Genomic DNA, 20,178 nt, shown 5'->3' on the forward strand with positions numbered 1-20,178 from the left:
ATGTGAAGTCAACCACCACCTCTTTTCAAACTAGTAGAATCAGTAGCATCACAGCACACTCAGAGAAATGCCAGCGACTCAGTTCCGATACATCAGCTCACAGATGCCTCGTGCTGATCGACATCACCCTTTGGAGTGATGTGGACAGAGAGCACCATCTACCCCCACAGAAAGAGCAAAGCCAATTGTGCTTTCTCAGGGCTCTGGCAGCTGATGGCAAGCTGCATGAACAGGATTCGAACTGGCGATCTCCACATACACATACACACCAGACCAATTTAGAGCATTCAATGTTTTCTGATCTCCAAGTTTTCAGACTATAGAAGTCTAGAAAAAACATAGTTTTAAAACCACATTGTGGCAATAATATTTCCAATACAGTCCAATTCTATTGGATATATTTCTTTACAGGGACAAGCAGTGTGGGTGCGTTTGCACATTTATGTCAGCAATGGTTGCAACTTAACTTAAAAATCAGCTGCATGCATTCATTACAGAAGGAGTTTCAACACACATTTGAGCATACAGTGTATGTCGTGCTGTGACTGTCAATACAGAGTGTAATCTGTTGGTATCATATCAATAATTTATGAATAAAAATACTCTGAATACTTTTACAGAAATTATGGAATTGAAACAACTCTTTTATTGCATTTATCAGAAAAAAGAAACCTAGTTTTTTGAAACAATATCAAAAACAAAATTTCTTTTCTTGAGGTCTCTTATTTTTCCTCCTTCATGGAAGTCACAATCAATGATCAAAAACTAGGCTTCTGAGAGAGGAGTGGGATCAGAGGAGCGAGGCTATTCATGTATTCATGCTCAAATATCTGGGTTTAGATTAATCAATTTTCCAGGGTTGAGATTTTTTTAGGGGTATATTTTCTTAGAGAGTGGTGCAGCAGAGATCTCATATTCACATTGAAACCAACTAAAGATGTGAGTAACTATGCCATAATAAAAACACAAATACTACGGATAACACATTGTTACGACCCTATAGGTCATAATTGCTGATTATTGTTTTTTTTTCTTTTTGTTTGAGTGTGCCTTCCTACTGCAGGTTACTGCGTGATGCCGTTTAACCAAACTGGTTGGTCACCACCAGGGGGAACCAACCATAAAAGGGAACAGGAACAGGAAATGCGAGGGTGGTGCTTGGCTTCCAACATGGCTCCTGTGTGTTCCTGGTTCCCTGCCGCATGGTCTATCCAAAGTTTGTAGCCTGTTAAAGTGTTAGAACTAAGCTGATGGTAAAATCTTGTTCTTTGGTGTGAACACTGTTGTTTCTGGTCTCTCAGTGGGGAGAAAATAAGCTTATTCTTACAAGTTCTCTCAGTGGGAGAAAGAGTTTACTTTTCTATGTTTTCTCTTGGTTTGTTTAATTAGGGAGTTTGGTTAGAGATTTGTATTTCATTTTCTTTTCTTTGTTAGTCAAGTTAGTTTTCTTAATCTTTAAGTTAGTTTTGTTTTGTTTATTATTTTCTCTTCCGTCCCTACCTGTTATCTCCCCTTTGATTTAAGCCTTGTATTCTTTACAATTTGTTAAATAAACTAAACCTTGTGACGAACAGGAGTATGTGTGGTTGGGGAACCAGGAGGGCATGGGGGTCTCTTTTTTCTATGTTACGGGCTGACCTAGACCAGGTCGTAACACACATAAAGTGTCAGATTCTTATAAAACTTAATAAAACTTATGATAAATGTCTCTAATAAAAGCGTTAAAAATGTTAATGCATGTAATAACAGTGTAATTAACAATTAATTACACATAGGTACAGATTTAATGCAGTGGTAAAGGGTTTGTATTTGCATTGCACGTGTGTCAACATCAATTCATTATCAAATATTGAAAGGCTAACTTATCCCACACACTTGTCTTACTGTGTGTGAGATAAGCTGTGTATGAATCTTCTTGCTGTATCAACTTTCCTGCTCCACACAGCCAGCTCTGACCAATCAGAGGAGAAAATGTGCTCTCGTGGTTTATTGGTGTGTATTTTGGTGCATTTAGGTTTTAACGCCTGTGTGAAACCAAACCAGAGGGAGAAAACGCTCCAAATCATAGACTCTGTGTATAGCTGGACAGAGCATCGTCTCTCAAAAGTGAAGCCACCACAGGTCGGGCGCCCCCTGCTGTTCGGTTTCAGAAAGCTGTGTAACTCCACCCATCCCCATAGGTTTCAAAGGCAAAACAGACAACTTTCAATCACGTTTTTTTTTCTAATATTGTAATTCTACCTCCATTATTGAAATGCAGCAGCTAGTGTAACCTCTGCTTATATTGTTAATTTTTATATCCCCACAGAATTCGGTTTTTAAAAACGTTATTCAGCTCTATTAAAAAAAGGTGTGGTTATTGTAAAAGGGCTGGTTATGGGTGGGACCAATAACAGACCGTCAGCTCCGCTCCGCCCCGCTCTGCAGTCCGTGACCGCGAGGCAGCCCTCAGGGGCGGGGTTATTTAAATGAGCAGGCTGTCTCTCCACAGTCTTTCTCCCTCCTCTGTTCTCTACTGCGCAGACTCGGGTTTCAGTATCACCAACATGGCGGAAGATTTTGGCTTCATTTTCATTGAATGACTGGGAACGGCGACACGGCGTCCATCTTTTTTTTACAGTCTCTGCTCTAAATAAACAAACTCGTTAACTGATGAGGACCATAGAAACCAACTACAGGTGTGAAAATGCAGTACATACAACACATACAACACATAAATCATATAAATCTAAATGTGTCAACGCTGTTACACACCTTGTATACACAGATACACCGTTGACATTCACGCAGTACTCCTTTTATTCCGTCCACCTCTAGTTATTCACTTCAACGTCAGCAAGCTAAGAACTTTTGAATGAAAGCTCGCTAACAAACTACCGCTGAAAAAAAAAAAGAAAAAAAAAAACGTCAACAGCAGTCAACTCCTTCTGCGATCAATGTGTGCTGCTGAAAAATACATGCTGCGCAACCTTGATGGATGACAGAGGGCCCTAATTTGAGCAGAAGCCTGCTTGGCACGAGAACGACTTTTGACAGGTAATTTTCTGCCTCTGTATACTAACAGACATTTTGGGGCTTAAATTAATTCCTGACATTAGCTGCCTTTGTGTTTAGTCTTCAGATTGTCTCTGTGGCTCTATACTTAGCTGGTAAAGGTTCGGCCGATTTGCATTTATGAGAGTTCGGCCTACAAGAACATGTTCGCGGAGAAATACGTACATTAAGAGATACACAGTAAAGCATCAATGTATAGCATCTATATATAACTCTTATATATAGGTTTTACACTGGAGCATTCCATGGTGTGAGGTACAAAGACGCCACTGGGTTGGATGCTGTGTTTTTAAGCGCAATGGGATTGTATGCCTGTCAGCTATACAAGAAAAGCAGACGAGAGTTTGCTCATCAGGCATCACAGAGCTGCTTCTTAAAGTAACAAAGTTTGCCATGGACTAAAAATATGCTCTGCTCTAAGAGTATGGAACACAGGCAAGATATTAAACATTGTGGCACAAAAAAAAACCTCAGATTTTTTTCACTTTAATAAATAACTGAATTAATCTGATTCCATGATTAATGGATCAATAAAAAATAGACCACTTTATACTTGATTTTTTTCCTTTTTCTCTCCTTATAAAATTCCTACCTATTGGCTACCCAGTGAATGTTAACACTTTAATCAAGAGGAAGATGGATGATCACAAGCCATCAAACCAAGCTGAACTGCTCGAATTTTTGCACCAGGAGTGTAAAGCATAAAGTTATCCACAAGCAGTGTGTAAGACTGGTGGAGGAGAACATGATGCCAAGATGCATAAAAACTGTGATTAAAAACCAGGATTATTCCACCAAATATTGATTTCTGAACTCTGCAGTTTGTTTTGGTATTTCAGTCATTTCTCATTTTCTGCAAAAAAAATGCTCTAAATGACCATATTTGTATTTGGAATTTAAGAGAAATGTTGTCTGTAGTTTATAGAATAAAACAACAATGTTCATTTTACTTAAACATATACCTATAAATAGCTAAATAAGACAAACTGATTCATACACCGATAGCCAGTGTGCTAATGCAGCATTTGCAATGTTGGTTGGCCAGGGTTGGAGCTGTAGTGCAAAATCAAAAGTTCTCCTATTTACATTTAGTTAGTTTGGTCTGTTTCCCAAGTTAGCGTGCTAGAATGAGTCTGTACCAAGGTGGAACAGTTTGGCACAGCCTTAATCAACATGTGGCCATGCACTGACAAAAAAGAGGCCTTTGTCTTGCATTGGACTTTCTTTAGTGGTACAACATCACTTGGGAAAGTTTGGCCCATTGTTAAGTCCCAACAGTTCAAATATACTGCATCAGTATGGCCTGAGTAGAACCAGATTGAAACATCACAGTTTCCAGTTCATTAGAACAGTTGGATAACCATGTCCACTAAAGGTCAGAGAAGACGTCTGCTTGGATCTCCAGCACCAGTCAGTTTCCATGGCTTTAGTGCCCTTGATTAAGGCCATCTAACACCAGATTGCTGACTTCTTTTTCCAGAATATCAACTGTAAGCTTGTTATATAAATTATTTTCTATTTTATTACACCTCACACTCTATAATCAGTATCAAATCCGGAGCTTTGTCTCAAATATTACAAATACAATTCACAGTATATGCCCATTGACTCCTAATCTTACTGTTTATTACCACACGGGCCACGCAGCTGGAGGATTACCTCAGTGTTAATGTTTTTTTTTTTTTTTTTTTTTTTTTTTTTTTAGTAATGCGTCACCCATTACACTTAAGCCTTAAACACGCTTTCTGCCAAAATGACTGTACGGGAATTGTTTGAGGTATTCCACTTACCACTGTTAAGCTACTAGCCTAACACGCCTAGCCGTTCCAATATTCGCTCATGAATAATTTCATAGATAGTGCCCAAATAATTCCTCTTTCATCTCGGCCGGATAACAACATCCGCGGAAACGGATCGAATTAAAACGTAGAAACAGGGGCTGAACAATTTGGGTTTGACAATCGTACACAGTTTAAGGCGACTCCGATCCACCCTCCTTTCCACGCTAGCCCTAAGAACACATCACGCCCCGCACTCGCCCTACTTATCAAGCGCGGCGGCTCAGCTTCCTTTCATCCCCATGGCAACAACTTCAGCTGCTTATCCTAATCACTTGAAGTTAACCTTGATATGAAAACGTGCCCAGGGGACTACTCATGCCATTGTGTCAGCTTCTGAAGGCAAGCACTTCCAATAATAGCCATAAAAGACATCGCAGGCTGAATGTGAGAAGAGCCAGAAGATAAATGAGAGGGAGGATGAGGGAAAAAGGGGAAAAAAAAGAGAGGAAGCTGCACTTCAAAAAAGGAGCAGAAGGCCTGCAGAAGAAGGCTTACGCTCCTGTGGGAGAAAGCACTGTGCGCTGTCCGAGGTTCTGAAACGGAAACACCTAGATCATGAACATAATGGCCTTATTATGGCTCTAAAGCACCACATTTTCTGTCCTGTCTTGCTCTTTTTCTAGAGTCAGTTTTATGTACATATTCTTATTTATTCCATTGTCCTGGACATGCATTAAAATTCTCCATTATTTAAAATGTTTTCTACATTGTAGATTAATGCTAACATCATCCAAACTATGAAGAAGGACATATGGAGTTATTTAGTAAGCAAGAAGGTGTAGGTACCTTTGTGATATGAGGTTTTCACCTGGAAGGGCTTCAGTAAACAGCTGTGCTGAACTTATCAAGAGTTAATTACTTGAATTTCTTGCCTTGTAATGTGTTTGAGAGCATCAGTTGTAAAGTTGTGAAGGGGTAAACTGTTCTAATCCATATTATGGCAAAAACTACTTAGAAGTAAATAAATAAAAAAAAAATAATAAAACAAATGTCCTTGAAAAATATTTAACATTTTTTTTTATTTATAAAAAAATATGTTTGCATTGATTTTTATATATATTTTTTTACTGTGAATGTAGCTAACTATGACACTAAATTTAATGAAGGACAGAAAACTTGCTATAATTTACTTAATATGAGACATGTCTTGTTTAACTACTCTAGCAGGCTCTAGTAACTTTGCATGAGCATAAGTAAAAATAGAACTTGTCACTAACATTAGCTTGACTAACGCTAAAACTTGGTTTGGAATTAGATTACTGGTCGAGTGGCCACATTTAAGGTGGAATTTAAGGCGGAATGGAAAACTCTAAGGCTAACTTGTTCCCTAATTGTAAGTGAGATTTAAATTTACTAAGAATGAGAGAGACGTGTCTTGTTGAAGTACTCTAGTAGGCTGTAGGAACACTGAGTGAGAAATAAAAACGAATTAAGTGTCACGTCCTTGCCCTATTTCCTGTCTGTTGTCATTTTTCTGTGTTTATTTACCTTCCTACCTGTCGTCTGCTTGTGCCTGTGAGTGTGTCTCCCACGTGACCCGTGTTCCTTAGTGTTTCTTTGCCCTCACCTGTGTTCAGTTTGTAACTTCGCCCCTTAGTCCCAGGTGTTTTCTGTTTCCCGTGTGTGCTCCTCTATTTATAGTCCATGTTCCCTTTCTCCCGTGTCGATCCTTGTACGTTTCACATCTGTCAGTGCTCCGTGTTTTTGCTTGTTTCTTCAGTCCTGGTTTCTTTATTCCATGTTTATTTTGTGCTTATTTTCGTTAATACATTTTTGTATAGTTTGCGTTTGCGTCCGCCTCCTCGTCCTTCCCGTACCCTCCCTGACATTAAGTAACTAACTCACTCTGAACTTGCGGTAAACATGGCTCCACCATGCTGCACTATGCAAAAATTGGTCAGTTAATGCATTTGTTGAGTCCCAACTATTTTTCTAATTGATTTTAAATAGGTTTAATCGGTTAATTAGTTGTTGCAGCCCTATATGTAACGTATGATAAGTGCGTATATTACAGTATATCGTGAATGCCAGAAGCTGACCCTTAGGTTCTAATTTATTAACTTTTATCTCATATTTAACCAATAAACAAGAGTGTAATTACTTTCTTGCTGATATTTATTTAACAACTCTGCAGTTTTGTGATTGGTCAAGCGTAGGGTTGGCATAGTACCTCGCTTTATGTTTTGCCTAGGCTGCACAACACGGTTCAAGAGGCTGTGTAGTGAGCAATTGGCAGAAAGCAATTAATCCTGCTTGGCGGGGTATCACTGGACAATTACATAAAGGGCACTCTCTTAAATATATTGCTGCCTAGAATTAGCAGTCCACTGTGCAGTCAGCCCTGGATCTGACACACTCACAGAAATGATTCATGGCAGAGTTAATTTTTATGCATTTAAATCTATTTTACTTTATTTAAAAGCTCATATTTTCTATATGTATGCATTTAAATTTATTATTATCTAGATAATTTAACCAATTTCAAAATCTATTGAATGTAATTAGTTAATACATACTAACATGGTTTAAATAATCAGAGCCCTAAAACAAACAAGAACCTGTTATGTAAAATGTATGTGATTGGTTTTCATAAAAGTTATGAGAAGTGAAATGGGGAAAATGGAAACGATGTCATGCCAGTAGGTGGCGGTAATGCCCCTTTAAGTTTGTTGCCAACTGCTGTAAAACTCGAAGAAGAAGAAGGAAACTATTAAGGGCTGGACTGGCGGTTGAATGTAGCTGCAACTTACGTCCATTGTGAGAAGGTAAGCAATCCAAGACCTGTTGTATTACTCCCAAATGTGTCCTAAATGTGTAGTTTATTTCATATTACACAAATATTAATTCATTTATGTAAGTTAATGTGTGATTATTTTAAGCAGTTTTATCTTGGCCACGTTGCTGTACCAGACAATGCCATTAGCATTACAGCTAACAAACTAGCTATTACATGGCATCTTGGCTAATTTGGTAATACAGCTCAATAATGGATTAAACTAACCCTTTCCAGTTTGTTTTGATGCCGGTTAAAATGAATACTATTAACATTAAGCAGGCCAGATAGCATTCCCTTTGTCCACAACATGTAGCCTATTCATTTTATATTAAGTTAAGCTCTGTCTGTTTGCTTAGAGATTAACCTGAAAACTCTGTGTGATTGTTTTATTTTTTGCAAACGCATTTGTATGAAAAATTAGTGTAGATCAAAGATGTAAAGATTTTATGGTAATATGGTAATAATATGGTAAAGTGAGCTTTTCAGGACTTTGTTAGCTAGCTATTGTTAGGTGAGTTACTGCCTTTTAGAGTACTATATTTAAATGTTATATTTTATTTATTTATTTACTGGCTTGTGTTACAGAACTTTCTCCAGGTACCTAGTATTTTTCTACTTCTCCTATCCTGTTTTCTCACCTCCATGTTGCAACATAGATGTAGTAAGTATAAGTTAAAAATATACACACTCAAAATGTAGTTCATATTGAAGTTAGTAAATTATTATTTACAGTCCATTGGATAAAATGTTTACAATTTGAAATGTTTAGAGTAAGCATGTTAAAACAGTAAATTATTGATTTCCCAGTACAACAAAACTCATTAGGCTTACAAAGTTTGATTTTGGACAAGGTTGGATGTGTTGGTTTTTCAGGTATTTTTAGCTCTCTCTCCCTCCCTCCCTCTCTCTAATCTGATATGTTGTGTGTTACTGAGCTATAAGGAAAAGCTAATATTTTCATATTTTCTGGTCCCTTCACAATTACTGTTTACTGAGTGAGCTTTACCTGAGTGGGGTAAAGCAAGGTGCTGGTGTGGTGAAGTAGGTAAATGTAACTGACATTGTTAGCCTCAGCTTCTGTGTGTTAGTTTGTCTTTGTCACTGACAAGCATAAATTATGTTTTCTTTTTGTAGAATGAAGACATCAATGTGAAGTGTGATTGTGTTCTGAGCTGTCTGAGTATCTACCTCAGTAAAGACCTGGATACATTGGTTAAAGAATACATGGTATGTTTGATTCTTTGTTCTTATTCCTTTTTTTTTTGATGAACTATGTAGTTTACAAAGATAATGTTGTTTTCCTCCTTAAGCAGACCATTAATGTTTAGGATTGCTGCCCATGAAGAGAAACAATGGGATCATTTTTGTTTTTCTCTGTCAAAAGGCAGCTGAGGATCTGAGGCAGTCCATAAAGCTGAAGCCAGATGTCAAAAGGTAAGTCATAAAGCAGTGTAGTTGGAAACATGAATTGTTTTTGCTTTTGGTGTTGAATATTAACAAGAAGGGGGTTGTTTCCAACAGGTGAGCGGTAAATGGGGAGAGAGAAGATTAGGATAAAGAATGGTTGGTCCTTTCTCTTCCCTATCATCCTCCCTTCAACTCAACCAGGAGTGAAGGTTTGGAGAGGGTTGGATAGGAGAGGAGTAAACCTTACCCTTATCCAGGAGCTTAGGAGAGAGGAGGTGAGTAGAGAAGGCAGAGGGTAGAAGAGAGGGAGAGGTTTGCCTCCTTTCCTTCAATTTTCCCTGCATCAATGAACAGTTTATTTCATATCTACATAACTGATCTTTCAACACAATACATGGGGGTTCCTGGTTCTGTATTTTTATATATCTACATATTTTAGTTGGTGTTTTGTTAATTGTATTTTTTTCTTCATTGGGAAAAGAGCAGTCTCTGCAGTCGCACCAGAAATTCCCTGTATTAAAGTGAGGAGATCAACCTCAGTGGGGGATCAACCCATAAACATGTGAGGGTTAGTCTATTACTACAAAGGATAATTGTCAGTTTTAATTGTTGTTGTCACCTTGATAGAAAAGTGCACAATTTGACAGTAGTCTGTGTAATATCTCATGTTAACAAGAACACAAAATGCATCTTGGAGCTGCTTAGATTTTGGTGGCCATGGTTAGGGTCACACAGAACATCATTCTGTTCTCTTTATATTCCAGGACATTGAATCCAGAGAGGCTGACATTGCAGAGAAGACTATGGGAATCTACACTGTCTGAACAGAGGGACATGGTCCAGGTGATGGACGCTTTGCAGATGTTGATGTTGTGCTGGAAGGCGTGGACGCTCTCCGTTCTCTCTGCTTTATGGGCAGATTTATGCACTCAACTTGAGCAATCCAAAAAGCCTGAAGCGTACATTTGAGGTGTACCAGAAAACCCTGAAGGACCTGGACTCAACTAAGCTTACACCAAAAGTACATGCACTGAAACTCAAATTGCTCCAGTGATTCGGTTGGCAACTACCACCTCCCCCACACACAGTAAGACCGGATTTTGTTGAAATGATCCCTTGGTTCTTGAAGGTTACGCCAAGAAAATAGCTGTTTGATAAATTTGTACATTGGTTGTCGAAGCATTACATTTTTGTTGAAAGATCAGTTATGTAGATATGAAATAAACTGTTCATTGATGCAGGAAAAATTGTAGGAAAGGAGGCAAACCTCTCCCTCTCTTCTACCCTCTGCTTTCTCTACTCACCTCCTCTCTCCTAAGCTCCTGTAGGGGTAAGGTTTACTCCTCTCCTATCCAACCCTCTCCAAACCTTCTCATTGGGGATGTGTATTTTCTAAAATGTTAGCTGGCATTGTTGTAGTGGCTCAGCTCAACCCAGATTTTTAAAGTTAAAAGAGAGTTTAGGTGTGAAATTGACTTTGGCTGTAGTAAAACATGATAGCATACTAACCTTTGGTGAATATCCCACCTCTGTTCTCCCACAGCGATCCGAGATCCAGCAATTTGGTTCCATTTCCAAACAGGCTTTAGAATGGGTGATACAGCGCATATTTTTCCCCTTGCAGATAAATCACTTTTTACACCATTGTCCAGCTCAAAGTAGCTGCACAACTCAATGCTAGAATCCGCAGAGCCCTGAAATCTAAAACAAGGCATCCCACAGAGTCCAGGCACCGCCATCTTAAAATAAAGTCATGGCAGGTCGAGTGCTGAGCATGAACAATAATTTTTTTGTGTGTGTGTGTGTTCTTCCATCTCATATCACCAGTAACCAGATATTTTCAGCAATAGCTGGAATGCATGCATTTCCACTGAATTAATTAAAAAAACGGCTCCTCTATACTAATTCAATTGTGCTCAGAATTCAACTTGCAATGACTTAACTTTAAGATGGCTGCGCCTGGAGATTTATCTTACACTACGGATTGGAAACAGATTTATTTTTTTTAAATACATTTTTAAAGTTCTTAATGCCTTGCTTTAGATGTCAGGGTTCTCCGGATTCTACCAATGAGTTGTGGAGCTACTTTGAGCTGGATAACGATGTAAAAAGGGGTTAAGTATGTTTGGACAAATAAACAAAATTGCTTTATCCTCTGGTTGTGGGAGAATTGTGGTGGGATATTCATCAAAGGTTAGTATTCTTTATCATGTTTTACTATAGCCAAAGTCAATTTCACACTGGAGTTCTCTAAGTGTTTAAATGATATTTGTTCTAAAAAAGTACTTTAGTTCCTACCAAAGTCTGTTGTCACTCAAGTAGCCTTTTTTTTCTTGTATTATTGAAGGAAAATTTTGCCAAACTAGGGTCTTGTGAATGTACAAACGCCAAACTTTCATTTAACTACATAAGTATGATTGAAATGTGATTTTAAGAAATGGTAATTTTGTGTCTCTTTTTTATGCTACGCTTTAATATTAATAAAGCTTTGATTAAACAACAAGGGGTCTGATTGTTCTTATTAAGATTGTACTGAATTGAAATGAATTGCATAAATGTGATGCATTTTAATTAATTTGGTTTATTTCATAAACATAGATGACATGTAATTCAAATAAATATATGCTATTTATTTTGTGTAGGTAACCTGATTATGCTTATTGTACTTCGAACAATATACTTTATGTATTTGAATTAAATACACTCATTTGTATTAATAATTTAGAGTACTTATACTTTATTTATACTCAGTACATAAACCTGGTTATTATGAATTTAAAATAAATAGGCTTTATTACACGAATAAATATGCATCATGTAACATTTATTTGATAGGTTTGTGTTAAAATTATCTAAAAAAAGTACATGGGAATTTGTCATGTAATAAAATTACATAAATCTTAAAAGTTAGGGTTAAATATTTCTGTGAGTGCAGGTTTGAGTGGTGTAGTGTGTGTCCGTGAGCATTCTCTCCATCAGTCTGTTTCCTATCACCATCGACTGACGCATAACCCCCCCCCCCCCTCCCCCCCCCCCACACACACACACACATAAACGATTGCAAATGCAAAACAAGACGTCTCTTTAGCACTTAATGTATCAACGTTAGTGTTGTGATCCATGAGAGATGTCACACTCACAATGCTCTCCTTAAAGGTCCTCATTAGCCATTTCCCTCGGAGGCTTTGACACTATCAATTATTATTAGCTGAACAAATAGGGTTATAATAATGATGAACTGAATTCCCACAGAATAGAAAACTGATGGAGCCAATAAACAAACACAATGTATCACCAAAGACCTTGATACGTTGATGCACCAATGCACCATATTGTATTTTTGGTAAATTGTTACCAATTCCCAGTTTTCTCTCTGAAAGATTAGTAGTTAACTTAACAGGATTACCATTTCACACAAAATAAATCAAGTTTTGATCATTTAATTAAATTGAGGGCGATGGCTTTCCTTCTTTTGTTTGTTACTTTTACAATTATTAACTTTTACCCCAGTCAAAAATAGCCAACCGTTAGAAATGAGAAATGTGTGCAACACTATTGCAAATGCATAAAACATAATAATAAACATAATATAATGAGTGTCTTCAGGTAACAAATTCACCCAGCAGATAGACACTGTACCTCTCTTACAGTACACCCAGTAATGCCCTGCATGTGTGGAGTGGTATAGATGAAGGTAAATTAAGCGAAGTTCTCCAGAAGGAAGCTATTCCCATATATGTGCTTTAATTAGTCTATTAACACTAAAACAACCATGTATGGTACTACAGCAAATGATGTAGCAAAGCCACCTCAGCAGCCACCTGACTCACCTTTGCAACCACCTGGAACAGCATACTGTAGCGACTGCACACCTTTTAATTCAGTGTTTTTCATTTAGTTTTTTTTTTACTTTGAAGAACAAATTCTGCTTCATTTAACACTTTTATTATTTATTCTTTAATACTGTAAATAATACTATATGTTTTCTTAGTAGTAGTTTGGATGTATATATACATTTTGAGTATCAATTTGGAGCTATATATGTCCTTTATTTACTGATAAAATCATAGTAAATGCATGTAAATGCATGATTCTTGCCATAAACGAACAAATAAACAGAAAAAAAACGAATACATATTCTTGTTAAAAGGTAAGGCAGAGAAATAGTATGCTGATAGCACAATATATTTCATTGTTGTGGTCAAGTAATCAAATAAAAAATGATGCACTTTTAACTCCAAAATGAGTTATATTCACATAAGTGATCAAATGTAGGTGATCAAAACATTATGTAATGATATTAGTATTATTATTGATTTATTATTATTAATGCTATAAATTTCTGACCATGAACACAAATCTATTTTTCGCACTAAAATATATTCACACCTAAAATCCTTTAATTTTCCCAAAAATCAACAGTACGCCTTTGTTACGACCTGGTCTAGGGTCAGGTCGTAACAGAAAATGAGAGTGGGCTCTCTCCCCAGACCCTCTGCCAGACCAAACACCAGACACTGAATATAAATTAAAACAGGATGAATGTATTGATACAAATAAGGGAATGTGACTTCAGGGGTGAGCATATGCCAAAATAACAAATAAAAACCAACTAACAAGCAAAGAAAACTAACTGAACCTGCAAAATGAAGAAAACAAAATACATAAACTACCCTGACTCCCTGTCACCAAAACACCAGAGAAAGGTAGCAAAGCAAAATGGCACTCACCCCCTACTTTACCCAAAGACTAATGTATATTACAGCAAAAACTAAAGCAACAAACAGAAAACAAAATGGAGTTGCCAGGTTGGTCTGAGCAGGAAGTTGTTCCAGGTCAGGAAAGGGGAGGAGCCCTGAACATTTCTCTCAGGTCAGGTTTCCTCTTGCCCATTTATAGAGTGCACCCCCAGTGGCCAATCATGGTCCTACAACCAAAAACCAAACACAAACAGCACAGAGGGCACACAAAGAAATACCAATACGACCAGGGGTCGTAACACCTTATAATCCAGTGCATTTTATGTATGTATTTTACTAGTCAGGTTGTAAGAAGCAGTAAGCCACTCCGCTAAAGTACAGCTTTATAAAGGATTTTCAGTGAACTTTCTCCAGCACCAAGGCTGAAGCAGTATTAGCATTAGCCGCTAAGTGCAGTGCAGGCTCTTTTGCTGTTCAGAGGTGAGTATATCAGACTGTAGTTGGCATGTTTACCATGTTAAAATAAGCTACGTGGGACAAACCGCTAGCTAATATCACCCTGGCTTACTGAAACACTCAGGGTTCCTCAGTGTAGCTCTGTCAGGCAGCATTTACTAGCACTAATCACTGCTAACCGCTGCTAGCACTGCTGCTAACCACTCTGTTTAAAATTTCAGAAATCTACGCTTCCTGTAAATAAATGGAAGCGCTATAATCACCCAAAAAAAAACAGTTTTCAGGAGAGAAATCTGTGTAGATTAACATACAGTGCTTGTTTGACTTTAAAAGAAAATGTTTCTTTTTAAAGAATGACAGTTTTGTTTACTTACTTTACTTAGAGACCTGCTGGATTAGAAGGGAAGCACGGCAAGACCCTTGTTCCTTACTATTGTCACTTAAAATGCACCTTATAATCCTTATAATAGACCAGAAAATAAATGTTGATAATTGATAATGTTCCTTACTATAATAATAAGTCTTATAGTTCGAAAATTTGCAGCACTTTATAGAGAAATACAATGTTTATCATCTTTCTACTGATCTTTTTTCAAATTCTAGATGACTCAATATCTCTTTTTGGGGGAAATAAAAGAAAATGGATTTGTATGGAGCTACAGCCTGAAGGAGGAACGGGCTCTGAACACGTCTAAGAAAAACAGACGTTGTCGTCATCATCAGGTGAGTTCCTGAAAGCCCTTCAATCAGATTAGGAGAAAATATCAACAGTGGGCGTGATGCTCTGGTGCGCTGGAATATTGCTTTGTGTTTTATGGAGGTGTTTTAAACAGGGTCAGCGAGCACGTTTTAAAAAGCAGCGCTGGGAGAAGATTAACCCGCGTGGAAAAAGATTGAGGTAACCCAGCTCTATTTTATACCGCCCAGGGGCAACAGGCCAGCTAATTATGAGTGACCCGGAGAGCAGAGGGAAATCTGCTCACCCCCGGACCCTCTCCTTCCATTAAAGCCAATGATGCAAGACCTGCCCACACCTCCCTCCACCAAAGCAGATACAGCGAGAGAACGTCTGTCCGTGGGGAAATGGGTCAGGCTGACGGCACGGAGAGCCGATGCTGGTTAAGATTCTGAATCTGCCCTTTTATAGTGGAGGTTCAGAGTTAGTGTGTTAATGGCACGACACAGAAAACTAATGAAGATAAAAGTTAAGCGGTTCATTCTGCACAAAATAAACAGGCTCATCACTGTAGTAGGATTAATTAATACACATACAGATCTATAGTGAAGAATTAAGGAGAATTCCTAGTTCTTTGTGTCTCTTTGAGTCAAAAGGAGAAAGGCTTTTATTATATATTTTAATATAAAAGTACACATGAAATGACTTTCTTCGTGAATCACGATGCAACACGGAACAAACCAGTACAATATAAGCAACAATATTATCGCAGGTCTGCCTGAAAGCTCCAGTTACCCAGAATGCACCTCACCATGACATCACAAACTCACGCAAGGCACCTTCAGGAAGCCAATCACCAGAAATGTGTTCTAACTGTTTATTAATATTTGTACAACCTAAAATGTGTACAACCTAATTAATAACCATCAATAAACCTCTTATTATTTTATTAGATATGTTAACCCTGACTGAGGAAGATAAGCATTCAGAAATATGTGAGGTCTAACATTATAAATAATGGTGGCATCAATATTTGGCAAATGATTGGCTTTTGGCTATTAATGTGTTATAACTGCTTATTAATATATTTTTTATGTATTTACAACCTATTTAATAACCATCAATAAACTTCTTTATAAACCCTTTATAAAGGAACCTTATTTTAAAGTTTTTAAAAAGGTAATCTAATGAGAAATGTCTGAAATAACAAAAAAAGATGCAGAGCTTTCAGACATCAAATAATGCAAAGAAAACAAGTTCACATTCATAAAGATTTAAGAGTTTAGAAATCAATATTTGATGGAATAACTCTGTTTTTTTATCACAGTTTTCATGCATCTTGGCATGTTCTCCTCCACCAGTCTTACACACTGCTTTTGGATAACTTTGCAAAAAAATCCTCTTGATTATATTCCAGAGGTTTTCATTGAGTTAAAATCAAAGAAACGCATAACTTTTATGTGGTCTCTCTTTTTTTTTTTTTCCCAGAACTGTATAAAAACATATACTGAGCCACCATGCTCACGTCAAGCCGTATTTTGCTGATGGTGGTGCAGAACAGTGACAGAGAGCAGGTTTAATGAAAGTGTGTATGTATTATTGACGCTCTGTCCCCCTGCCCTCAGTGGTTGAGATAAAGAATGCAGGTCAGGGCCCTGCGGCCAGCCGCGCTCATACTTCTGCATTATTGCATTATTGTTGCCATTCTTTCATCACTTTTTATTAGCCCTCTTTTCAACACCTGCGAAGGAGGCGCTATACCCAGAGACATGTGGCCAATTATTCTTTGTCATCTGCTTTATTTGACTGTTTATGTACCAGAGCATCCTGCTTTAAGTCCCGCAGCTCTCAAAGTGTTGTGTGTTGTGTGAAGATGAAGCTCATATTATGATTTATTACCAAAATACTGTGCATAGATCAAGCAAAACATTACAGTTTCTAGATCCATTATCAGTTTTTAAGCTACAATGATCATGTCTGTATATCATAGATTATTTTAAAGTCTAGTATCTGTTTCTCTGCATACTTTACTTTTCTCTTTTCTTATATGACCCTATATATATGAGCTATTATTTGGGTGGTGAACTGTAAACCCATACTAATGGCATTTTCATACCAGCACCTGTTCTCTGCAAAGACTCAGCCAATTAGTAAGTCAGCCAATCAGTTTTTAGTGTGGGCAGGCATTGTTTTTTTCCACTCCTGGATGGGATGCGTTCAGGAGCATCATGGCTCCCATCAAAAGTCGTTTCACCTCTGACTACTCTAAAGTATATCCCACATGTCTGGTGAAAGTCTTGCCCGCTGTACAGTTTATAATAGTGATTTTAGCATTTCTCACATGGGACGAAATTTGTGCAAATTGGGATGTCTGCAAATAGCACCACATACAGTAACACACCTCCACAATGCCAATCAGTATAACTGCATTGCTAAGAATGACCCACCACACAAATAACATCAGCTCTGGATGGTTAGTAATGGTTGGTAATGGTTGTAGAAACAAGGAGGTAGTCATCATTTAAAGCTTGATTGGTGTATATGAATATTTGAAATATTGGCTTTTTTAATCCCTTTTTCCCATAAAATTCCTGGCAATTATGCATCAACAAACGTGACCCAATTATACGCTAAAGCAGACTGTGCCTTGGAGCTTCACCTTTTAGGTGCTTTTAGACATGTTTTTGTTTACCATAGTCATCACATTTTCTCCTAGAACAGCAGGTGGTACTGAGGGAAGCGTCCTCTCGCCGCAGACTCCCTGCAGATCAGTGTGGTGGTGGTGGTGGTTGTGGAGCTGCTAAGGGGGGGAAGGTGAGGTCTTGAGGGATCTACATCCACTCCAGGGTAGGTGTTACTGAAAAACGGATTAAACCCACTTGTTCCAAGCAGATGTTTAATGCGAGTGTTGGTTTAATCCATGGATTTGCGGGGAAAGCAGCGACACACTGATTTCACCGCAGTCGGTTGAGTTTATCCCATTTCTGCTGTGCTTCAGGTCTCTGGGGCCTAAAGAAGGCGTCGGACATTTAAAGCGTCTGACTTTTGATTTTACAGATGAAGCATTTAGAGCTTGGCAGTCGATCATAGGGATGTGGAGTTAAGATCATAGAAATCTCATAATGATGCTTAAAGTTTGAAGATATTATGGTCAGGCCAACAAGTTTTCATGGAGTGTTTATAGAGTCAACTCAACTTTCATTTAAATGAAAGTTCTCAATGTCTCCTAGCTTGATTGATAAGGAGGACTTTGACAATGAAGCACTGAAACATTACTTGGATTTGAGCAGCAGTTAGACTGTAGGGCCACTCAAGATCTGTGGAATTATATTACACTACATAGCTCTTGGGTGGAGTAACTGTCTAACTGCCTGCTTATCAATAGTTTTAATACCATCAGTGACACAATCCTCCGTGATCTGAATGTATGTGATAGAAGGTTTTAATTAAAACTAAAAATGGAAACCCTTAAAACCCTCATGTTTCTCATGTTTTTTTCTCAGTTTTGGTCAGTTCCTTTTTTCAGGTCTTATAACACAGTAATTATATACTAAATATATAATTATATACTCCTCACTCCATATACTCCACATACATTGTTTGAACTCAAATGATTTAAGTCTGTTTTACATAAATTGGAGATTTCTAAACATTACTCAACTATTTTAAGTTAGTTGAACATTTGTGGGCACATAAACATTCAAACTGAGATCTGTGAGTTGAACCAACTTATAATAACTGAGTTTAGTCCATTGGCTTCTGTCACAATCTATTTGCATACTGGGTGTGTCCAACAGTTTCTGACTAACACTCACCATCAGTGTGTAGTGATTCACCCTGGGCTACCTTAGAAATAAATCAACTTCCCCTTTAGTTGTAATAATTTGATGTTTTAATTTATGCTAACTCAAGATTTCATTCCCCATTACTTTAAAAACTGAGCAAACCGGCTGCCTTAAAATAAGTTAAGTAAACTCAACTAATCTAATCTTACAATATAACAAAAATAAAAAAGTTAAATCAACTTCCCCTTAAGTTGTAATAACTTGATGTTCTAAGTTATGCTAACTTAAGTTTTCAGTACCCATTACTTAACTTTTTTAAGGCAACCGGTTTCCTCCAATTTTTTAAGTAAATTCAACGTATCTGGGTTTACAGTGAGAAGCCATATGTCCGCTCAAAAATTAAATCATTTGAAATGTAAAAGGAAGCAGAATTTTTTTTTTTTTCATGGAAAAATGCTACGTTTTGGTCAAAATTAAGCACTAGAAGTAAAAAAATAAAGTTGTGGAAAAAGTTCCTTTTTTCAACACTTTGAGGAATCAGTGGAAATGATGACTTCATGAGATTTACTCAGAGATCCGAGAGTGAATGTAAATACAACTGATTATGTGTTTTGAGCAAATAAATAGAGTTATAAAAAAAAACTTTTTTTATAAACAAAGAAACTTTTGAAGGAGAGTAAGTTCTGCCCTTTCTAACCATATATAGTTTATGCTGATGTGTAAAGGCATTCCTGAGTAATTAAGCTGAGAACACAAGGTGTGATTTTAGACGTAAAATCTGTCCCTCAAATGAAAATTTGATACCTATAACAAACCTTTAGAGAAAGGCGAGGAGAGCAGGGAGTTTGTGTCATTGCGTCAGAGGAGATCAGGGTCGAGTGGGTCAATACAGCTTTCAACTTATCAAGCCGTAGCCTGACTCAGTGAAGGTGACAGCCTCGGCTGGGCTGATAGGCTTTAGCAGACACAATAGACTGTGACACTCTCCACGTAGACCGGCTGATGGAAACAAGAGTGTCTTTGAGCGTTTCTGTGCGTTTACACCCCAAAAATGCCCCAACGCCAGAGAAAAAGAACTGAGAATAACCTAAAAAAAATGCCCCTGAGTGTGTAAACAGCTTTAATATAAAACGTGTTTATAACTTTTGTTCACTGACTTTTATTGCACACACAAAAAAGACATTAACTAGTAAAAATGCAGAGCAATTCAAACTGAGATTTTCCAAAGTTAAAACTGTGGGGAAAAGACAGGAACCATCAGTGGTCCCACAGAATTTAAAAGGTTTAATTAAAGGAGAACTAACCAGAATATATTTTATTTTCTCAGTCAGATTTATGAGGTAGAGTCACCTGGAATGGCTCTTTCACTTAACAGCTGTCAAGAGTTAATTACATTAATGTCTTGCCTTTTATAGTGTTTGAGAGCATCAGTTGTAAAGTTGTGAAGAGGTGGGGTTGGTATACAGTGACTAGAACTATTTGA

The 20,178-nt window shown here is 37.5% G+C and overlaps 1 protein-coding gene and 1 long non-coding RNA gene across 5 annotated transcripts in view; one reads left to right on the top strand and one right to left on the bottom strand.

Moving 5' to 3' along the window:
* robo2 (roundabout, axon guidance receptor, homolog 2 (Drosophila)) overlaps positions 1–20,178 on the bottom strand; it is a 655,443-nt gene that overhangs the window by 519,749 nt on the left and 115,516 nt on the right. The gene's annotated exons all lie outside the window — the stretch shown is intronic.
* On the top strand, positions 8,558–11,581 carry LOC125782600 (uncharacterized). 3 transcript variants are annotated; one of them, XR_007425322.1, is made up of 5 exons: positions 8,558–8,898; positions 9,056–9,105; positions 9,193–9,353; positions 9,560–9,646; positions 9,843–11,581. It is a non-coding gene; the product is annotated as an uncharacterized LOC125782600 (long non-coding RNA). The 3 variants fall into 3 exon arrangements; XR_007425323.1 differs by having other exon boundaries at positions 9,560–9,640; XR_007425324.1 differs by lacking the exon at positions 9,560–9,646 and having other exon boundaries at positions 8,565–8,898.

The sequence above is a fragment of the Astyanax mexicanus genome, chromosome 18 (assembly GCF_023375975.1).
Source record: "Astyanax mexicanus isolate ESR-SI-001 chromosome 18, AstMex3_surface, whole genome shotgun sequence".
Classification (NCBI taxonomy): domain Eukaryota; kingdom Metazoa; phylum Chordata; class Actinopteri; order Characiformes; family Acestrorhamphidae; genus Astyanax; species Astyanax mexicanus.